This window comes from Chenopodium quinoa, unplaced genomic scaffold, assembly GCF_001683475.1.
Source record: "Chenopodium quinoa cultivar QQ74 unplaced genomic scaffold, ASM168347v1, whole genome shotgun sequence".
NCBI classification, from domain to species: Eukaryota; Viridiplantae; Streptophyta; class Magnoliopsida; order Caryophyllales; family Amaranthaceae; genus Chenopodium; species Chenopodium quinoa.
This window is the reverse complement of record NW_018742974.1, coordinates 819,515-827,157: the sequence shown is the minus strand read 5'-3', so window position 1 is coordinate 827,157 and position 7,643 is coordinate 819,515. Positions and strand designations below refer to the sequence as shown.

The window sequence follows — 7,643 nt, the reverse complement described above, 5'->3', positions numbered from 1 at the left end:
ATTAGAAAGAGATACGAGACATCCAAGTAAGTTTTTTAATCGTTTTCATTGTTATTATGATAAAGAAATCATGTTAGGATGTTTTGATTGATTCCTAGTATTATGTCAGGATGTTTTTCCCTAGTATCATATTTAGAGTGATTTGCTTATATCAATTATGATTTCTGTGATGCTTCCTACTTTCTTTCCTAATAGCATGTTAGTATCATGTTAGGGCTAAAGCTTTGTTTTTTAATATTTAGTGACATGGTAGAGTTTGTTATTAATCTTGTTAGTTTCATGCCTAAGATCTTGCTATTATTATGCTTTAGCGTTGATATGATTATTTTAATTATGATTATGATTATGATGATGATTATTATTTTTATTATTATTATGTTGCTTTATATTTATTTTTATTGCTTGATCACGCCTTTTATGAATGTTTAAAGGGAATTTGTACTTGTAATCACGCTTAATAAGATAATTAATAATCTTGTTTAGGGTTAATTTGATTATAATTCAAGTGATCGCCAATAATAGTTTTGTATGTGCATTAATAATCAACCAACATAGATTAAACGGGTTTAGGGTAAACCTATTGATTGCAAGTTAGTCAGAAAGCGCACATGAATACGAGCAGAATAAAGTAGAGGCCTATTATTAAGACAGGTTCAATCTCTTTTAGGTTGGATTTGTACCTTCATCCCCAAACTTCCGGTTATGGTTCGCACTAGGCGAAAATAGCATTTGGCCACCGGTTCAAGGCATTTGGGGGGTGGCAATAGTCAGATGCAAAGCCACCGGTTAACTGGTGGAAAAAACCCATTCTCGCTTTTTTTAAATGGGTTTTTGGCACCGGTTCCTATTCAAAACCGGTGCCAATAATGGCCAAAAAAAATTTTTTTTTTTTTTTTTTGCATTTTTTTCGATTAAATTGATATATAAACACTAACATATATATAAACTTACATATTTTCATTAAAAAAGGTTGTAATATTACAATTTTGGTCCAAAAAAAAAAATTACAAGTCACTGTTAAATACAGGTCACACCAAATCACCAATGTAACACCTGGCGAGGCAGCAACTGCAGCAGCGAGCCTAAGCGAGGCAGCAGCAGCCTTGCTTATAGATAACATCTTCCGACAGCCACCTGCATCAACAAACAAAGATAAGAGATCTCGAAGTGTGTATTAATCAAAGACAACAAGCAGAGCAATACTACCTTAAATTCAACCATATATACATGCAGTGAGGAAGACCGAGAAGAAAAGCCTTGGCAAAATACATTTTCAGGCTCTTTATAATCAAGAGGGGCAAAGTCCACCTCATAGTCTGTCTCGATTATACTGATTGCATGAGAGGGCTTTGTTTCAATAATGTCAACGTAATACTTCTTGTTGTTATATGCCACCATGATGCTGTCTCTAGAGGTCAAGCATGAATAATTTCTCAAAGTAGTCTCCAAACTGCACAAGGAGATAAGTGCAACACATGTACCAGACAATATATATTACTAAAAAAAATGTACCCATGTAACCAAGGCGAAGAACACACATCCTACTCAAAGGTGAAGCTTCAAACCAGTATCAGTGCATGATTTCATAAACTACAAAAGGGGGGGGGGAAAGCAAATGACCTATATATTTGTGCCCTTTTCAGAATGCAACTTGTTCATACTCAAGCTAGTCTTTTCCAATCGTTATTCAGATTCTTCGAATATGAATAGATACGATGAAGTAACATTGGCAAATAATCATTCAATTACAAACAGACATTCATACCTCGCAAACAGAAAGAAAACTTTGGAACCTTTACACCAAGACTTTAAAGAACACAAACAAGAAAACTTTGGAAACTTTACATCAGCTTAAAAGAACAAATTCAAGAAAACTTTGGAACCTTTACATCAAGACTTACAAGAACACAATCAAGAATTTTGGAACCTTGACATCGACATATAAGAACACAATCAAGATGGATCCCAGCAGATCGGTTTCATTTACAAAAGCACACTCAAGATAGATCCCACCAGCTCAGTTTAATATATAAGAACACACTCAAGATAGATCCTACTTGCTCGGTTTCATCAGCTTATTATACTCTAATGATTAGAACATATACTAATAAATTTGCCAGTATTTAATACCAATAAATCTCAGAGAAATGGAACAGTTCTACTAATTGAAGCACATACCAATTCAGCGATCTTCATAGTCTCAACAGCAAAATCAAGAAACAATGACTGTGTAATGCCATCAAGGTAGTGGGGGTTGCAAAGGGCTGTCTAGTCGTTTTTGCAGCTATTCAAACTTTAAGTTCTGCCAAGTAATTTCAATTTCATTAATTAGCATCATCTTAGAACCTTTTACTAGCAAATCTTAGAACCATTTCATCAACAAAACCAAACAAAAATCACTCAAAAATCGCAGAAAAATTCAAAAAAAAAAATCAAAATCACCAAAAATTGTGCTAAAGATGCCTTGATCTAATTGTAAAATAACAAGAGCATACAATTCTATTGTTTATCTCTTTTATAAGAGCTATTTATTCAAGCATGTGATCACAATCTGTAGACATAGTAGCTTTATTACTTTATTACTAAAAAAATGAGGAAACATTGACATAGTAGCTCACAAAGAAAATGCATGATCTTGAAAATAAATTGGTTGAAAGTTTTCAATCTAAGGTGCAAATGTCATAATCTATGGGCAGGATAATAACCCTAAAGTTATTAGGAATATACATGGTTACACCTAAAACTATCAAGTTTTTCAAGGTCCAACCTCCCTTTACTTTTTCCTTGTTACTTTGAGCCGGCCCTATTTAGTGTAACTTGGTAAGTCTTGCACATACAAAACCACAAATGCAACTTCAATCCAACACCAAGTAAGCATATAGATTAATAAGAGTAATATAAAACCATAGCTTTCAAATAACAATATTAGCAAGGTAATTCATCTTGTAAGTGATATTATCTATCTGCTACATATTTGTTCTATAGTTCAGCAATTGGAACTATCATTTCTCCTGGACATGGGAATCTCACATTAAGTACTCTTTCTTGTCTATCACATAACAACTATGGAAATACTATCAGACCAAAATTCACATAACATCACAAATTAAGGATTGAAGTCAACTGTAATCATATTTTTTACACAATCAGACCAAAATTCAATCAAACAAAAATTAATCCATAGGTCTAAGCACCCACCAAAATCCAGCAGAAACCAAGCAAAATTTCCCACAATTCTGGGTTAAAATTGATTCAAGCTCAATAATCAATACATCATATCAAACAAGTAACAAATCTATCAGCTAAATGGCAAAAAAAAAAAAAAAATATCAGAAAAAAACAACCAAAAATAGCTTGTAATAGTGTTAATTTCAGCTCAGAATAAAATCAGTGTAATTCGTAGTAAAAGGATTTTACAGTGCAGATGATTCCTTCGTCTTCTGCTTCTTCGCATCTCTGTCCAACACAGCGTTTTCTCTTCGTATTCAATTTCGCTGAGAAAATTTCACAAATTCAATCAAAATCACCATTAATTGCAGAAAAAATTAGGTCAGATTAAGCTATTACATAAATGGAGGAGAGAGAAACTATGAGGAAAAGCGTTCGGCGCCGGATTCTTCAATGATTTCGAGGCGTTTGATAGGGAGTTTGTCGAGAGAGATTCCCTTGTTGCCTCCGTCCGCCATTGTTGAGATTTCGCCTGTGTTTTATGGTTTTAGGGGAAATTTTCGATTTTGCAACTGAGCCCTAACTACGGCAAGAGAGATAACGAGAGAGAAGAAGATGAGAGATAGATGGCGGCGGCGATGATGGTTGTTGAGAATGAGAGAGAAGTGGTGAGGGGAGATCGCAGGAGAGAGAAGAGAGGGGGAGAGCAAGAGAGAGAAGGGAGAGGAGGGGAGAGAGGAGAGTTTTAGGGCTAGGGTTTATGAAGGGGCGGTTTTTTTTTTTAAAAAAAACAAAGCCACCGGTTTTGAACCGGTGGCATTAATATTTTCCCCACCGGTTCGGTTTGAACCGGTGGCAATACCCCTCCCTCATAATCCCGCCTATTTTTCTCCATTTTTTTCCCACCGGTTTTTAAAAACCGGTGACCATTGCTCGGTGCCAATTTCTATTTTTCTACTAGTGTTCCAGACCTATTGGATTTAACGATCTCATGGATTGTTAAGGGGTGTAACCTTCACCCTGTGAACGGTTTACAAGTTCCTAAAACTTGTTGGCGACTCTTTTTCTCTAGCTTCTTTCCATTTGGACGCCACCATGCTTAAGTGTATGATCACAATGGGGTTCAAGTTTGGGGTAATGCTTGAAATATTCCCTACACATGGTGACTATGAAGCCACCCATCCGACTATGAACAAATACCTTCATGTGGTCAAAGCTGAGGCTAGGACACTTAAAGAATTCCATTTGAGTCAAGTGCCCAAGTTTGAAAACAATCAAGCAGATGCACTGTCAAAATTGGCATCCTCCGCCTCATGTGATACACCTTGGTCAATCTTCTGAGAAGTAATGGAAAACAAATTATTAATGTCCTGACAGCAATCCATAGCCCAATCTTGTTTGCTAAATGGGGCATGGACATCTTGGGACCGTATACGCCTACTCTAGGCGGAAAACGGTACATTCTAGTGGCTGTTGATTATTTCACCAAGTGGGTTGATGCAGAGGCGGTAAAAAATATCAAGGCTAAGGATGTCATCTCTTTCATTTGGAAGAACATCATCACCCGGTTTGGGGTACCTATGTCCATGGTTTTGACAATGGCCCTCAGTTGGAAACAACACAACTCAAGACTTGGTTGGGAGATAAGGGGATCTCACATTGTTTTGCATTAGTAGGTTGACCCCTAGCAAACGACCAAGTTAAAGCCTTCAACAAACTTATCTGAAACGTCATTAAAAAAATAGAAAGAGCCGCTGGTTTATGGGCTAAAGAATTTATTCATGTCTTATGGGCCATCCGGACAATTGAAAAAAGGGCAACCGATGAAACCCTATTTCTCATGGTTTACGGTGTTGAACCCGTCTTGCCCATCGAGCATTATGAGCCGACTCTTCAAGTCATGTTATACGATGAAGAGGAAAATAGGGAGCCCATGCGGCTAGCTTCGGACTCACTCTCGAATCGCATGGGAAATGCCGCCTGCGTCATGAGATCCCGTCTGAGAATGACCCGTTCCTACAACAAAAGAGTGCAAAAATGGCCCCTGAAAAGGGTGACATTGTGTTACGGAAAATTGAGGCAACCAAAAGGGCCAATGAGCATGGAAAGTTAACCCCTAATTGGGAAGGTCCCTACCGAGTTTATGAAGAAGTAAGGAACAACACCAACCGCCTAGAAACCCAGATGGTAGGCGGCTGCCCAGAACTTGGAATGTAGACAATCTTAAAAAGTACTACTTCTAAGAGCTGTAAATTTTTGTAAATAAAAAGCCTATCAAGGAAAAGCTTCTTTTTGTTTTCAATACTGTTATTTATTGCCTTACGTACATGTGTAATATGCCTAAAGCACCGACTGTGTAAAACAAAGACGACCAATTAGACATGCTAATTCTAAACTAAGTTAAAAACTTAGTAGCTAAACAAATGTCTAAGAGACGTGAGGCCAATGGCCGGATGATAATTTATTTTATAAATTTGCTTGCTCTAACATGAGTAAGGCGTACGGCCGAATTTTCGCAGAGAGCATCTCTTATCCGGGTGACACAATGCTCTACAAATGCATACAGACAACAAAGATTGAACGACCTAATTGGTCAACTCATAGCCGTCTGACCTGGGTAATCTAAAGGAAGACTAAGTCTATGGGAACCGGATGTTTGAAGATATCAGCTGGTGACCAACCGAAGTTCTGACTTCGGTTATCTCTCAAAATTGGACGTCCTCTTAATGGGGCAAATGGACATAGAGTATAATTGAATTGCAAGTACCAAGGCGGTACAAACCCGACTGATCCACTTGTTGAACAACTGTGTGCTTGATTGACTTAGGAACATCTTTAAAGTATCAAAAGTTTCCAAATCAATCAATTAAGTTTTGAAACCATTCAAGAGCCATCCAGGGGAATGTACAACCTTTTTCCGCATGCTTTTAATAAGATAGGAAAATTCACATATATATGCAAAAACTGAAAAATACAAAAAAATTAAATCAAATCAAAACCGACTCAGTTGGTACTTTCATATATAAAACCCGACCATAGTAGCTGGGAGGAAATGTTGACTAGATAACCATCCGGGTAAAAGCAAAAACAATTATTATTGATTCATTACATTCTAATACTCGGCACACAGGCCGGAAATGCAGACGGCTTAAAGCCGTATAGAAGACAACAAGCTTAAACTTGCGGTACAGTCAGGTCCCTCTCTCTTGTATGCTAAGGCGACGGTAGAGTAGAGTTCACTTGAGCTTCTTCTGGTTCTTGCTCTTTCTCTCCTCCGCTCGCAGCTTGAACTGACCCTTCATCTACCTCCTTATTGGCCCAGGCGTCGAATGACCCAAGATACGACTTGCCCTCGTCCTTGTCATTGATAACTTCATTAGCATACTGATAAGCTAAGGCCCAAATACCATACTCCTTCCCCGGGTGTAAGGCCTCCTAGGCAATCTTCATACGATCTGTGCAATCAGACTTGTTCTCTTCAACGATCCGCTCTTGCTTGGCCTCCAGCATTACCTTGAAGTTCGCCCGGGCCATTTCATTCTTCAGGAGGTTGACGTCTGCCCGGAGATCAATGTTCTCCTTGTCAACTCCCTCAAGAGTTTTGAGGTTTGCTTGGGCATTTTTTAGCGTAGCCTCAAAGTCAAAAGCCTTCTTCTTGGCGGTCTCCAGTTCAGCCGTCAAGCGCCTGATGTTTTTCGCCCGAGTCAGTTCAAATGCTTTAGTCTCAAGTTCATTTACTATAGTTTGGTATTAAGCAACGTCTGCAGAGTCTCGCATATCTTTATTAGCTTGTTTTACCTTGTTCTGTTTGCATGTGGGACCATGGCCTCTTCAACCCATCAACCCTCAACATATCCTATGGAAACAAACGAAGTGTTAGGGGCTTAAGCAGTAAAATACTTAACAAAATTTGTTGGAAAAGTCATACCTCAGACAGGAGGGCCATGATTTGTTCAAGGTTAAACGTCTCTATGCCAGGGATGTCATCCTTCTCCTTCTTGGGGATAGCCCGAAGCATAAACTTAGTGTATTGCTGCACATCCGGCCATGGGGGTAATTCGCATCGTAACCAAGATTGGGTGAGTAAGGTGTGTAGGCGGCACCTATCAGCAGACGGTGAAGGAATTATGTCTTCGATAAGTGCAAGTACTAGATATATCAAGGATCACTATTATGAAGATAATAAGTTTGTTCTTTTCGGTCGTCATTATCTATTGTTAGATTATGATAAATGATCTTTGGACTAGTCAATTAGTAAGTCTAGTAGAATGGATCCATGAGGTCACCAAACAAGAGTATTGGGTTAAATAAATTAGAGGCCCATTATTGGGCCTCATTAGGATATGACATACTGTAGGGAATATTTCAAGCATTACCCCAAACTTGAACCCCACTGTGATCATACACTAAAGTACGGTGGCGTCCAAAGGGAAAGAAGCTAGAGCAAAAGAGTCGCCAACAAGTTTTAGGAACTT

At 38.2% G+C, this 7,643-nt stretch overlaps 1 long non-coding RNA gene across 4 annotated transcripts; it reads right to left on the bottom strand.

Annotated features, from left to right (window-relative positions):
• Positions 1–948: 948 nt before the first annotated feature.
• LOC110729221 lies at positions 949–4,002 on the bottom strand. 4 transcript variants are annotated; one of them, XR_002512853.1, is made up of 4 exons: positions 3,568–3,993; positions 3,418–3,494; positions 1,207–2,302; positions 949–1,134 (listed from the first exon to the last, which is right to left on the bottom strand). It is a non-coding gene; the product is annotated as an uncharacterized LOC110729221 (long non-coding RNA). The 4 variants fall into 4 exon arrangements; XR_002512851.1 differs by having other exon boundaries at positions 1,207–3,494; positions 3,568–4,002; XR_002512850.1 differs by having other exon boundaries at positions 3,418–3,994.
• Between the last annotated feature and the right edge of the window lie 3,641 nt (positions 4,003–7,643).